The 1,187-nt window shown below is 44.2% G+C and overlaps 1 pseudogene; it reads left to right on the top strand.

Moving 5' to 3' along the window:
- The first annotated feature begins 752 nt into the window (after positions 1 to 752).
- On the top strand, positions 753 to 903 carry LOC134488726 (U1 spliceosomal RNA; annotated as a pseudogene).
- Positions 904 to 1,187: the final 284 nt, after the last annotated feature.

Raw genomic sequence — 1,187 nt, 5'->3', positions numbered from 1 at the left:
TCATATTTCTTTTAATGTTGATTTGTTGGTAGTTTCACATAAAATGTTCCTGTATTCCAGATCAGTGCAGTTCTCAGAATGAGTTAACACAGATAGTACGGCTGAGGCATTATCATCCATGCAAACCCATTCTTAGGACATTTGGATGGTACTTTGCACTTAATATAATACTTTTCGGTGCCCGGTATTATAGAGAAGTAACTCCCATAGTATTCAGTGGGCCGTAGTCCCAGATAAGCGGGCATAATATTACACCGTAAACCAAAGCCCGGCATTATTTATTTATTTATTTAATCCCACCTTTATTATTTTTATAAATAACTCAAGGTGGCAAACATCCTGTTTTCCCCACAACAACAACCCTCTGAGGTGGGTTGGGCTGAGGGAGAGTGACTGGTCCAAAGTCACCCAGCCGGCTTTCGTGCCTAAAGTGGGACTAGAACTCTCAGTCTCCTGGTTTCTAGCCCAGCACCTTAACCACTAGACCAAACTGGCTCTCATATACATATACTCCTTCTCCCTCCTCCATCCCTCCTTCCTTATTCATATGTCTGATCTTGGTTTAGCAGCAAATCATAGTATGCTGGTTTGTCTGAACCCTGCCAACCATAATCTGCATAACCATGTTTGCTACTAAGCCAGGACTAAAGCTTTCTTCTAATTACTGTGCAAAATGGAGGGGAACAGAAATGGGGAGCAAGAGCCTTATGTCTCTGCAGTCTCATGAAATGGAAATACAGTTGTAACTGAATATACTTATCTGGCAGGGGAGATACCTTGATCACAAAGGAGGTTTTCCCAGGGTGAGGCCCAGCCATTGCACTCCGAGTGTGCTGATCCCTGCGATTTCCCCAAACTGAATACACAGTATCTGGGGCTGCACTGTACTAGATTTTACCCCAGAGAAGTGGCTGATGCCAAAATAACCAGCCCCCCTGTTCCACTGTAGACTTTTTATATGGGCAATGAAGGGCTAGGTAGGGTCGCTATTAATCCCCTTGCCAGTGCCTAATCGAAATGCAAATGCTAATACACCCCATGTCCGTAATTACTGTAAACAGTCCAGCAAGCATGGAGAGATGGGATTCCTCTTCTTTGGTGGGGGGCATCTCTTGCCATGAATACACCTCAGTGAATGTTTAGGAGGGGTGTCAATATTTCCAGGCCGGAGATGTCCTGAATTTGGA

Source organism: Candoia aspera, chromosome 1, assembly GCF_035149785.1.
Source record: "Candoia aspera isolate rCanAsp1 chromosome 1, rCanAsp1.hap2, whole genome shotgun sequence".
NCBI lineage: Eukaryota > Metazoa > Chordata > Lepidosauria > Squamata > Boidae > Candoia > Candoia aspera.
Note: the sequence above shows the minus strand (reverse complement) of the source record. Positions and strands in the feature narration are given on the sequence as shown.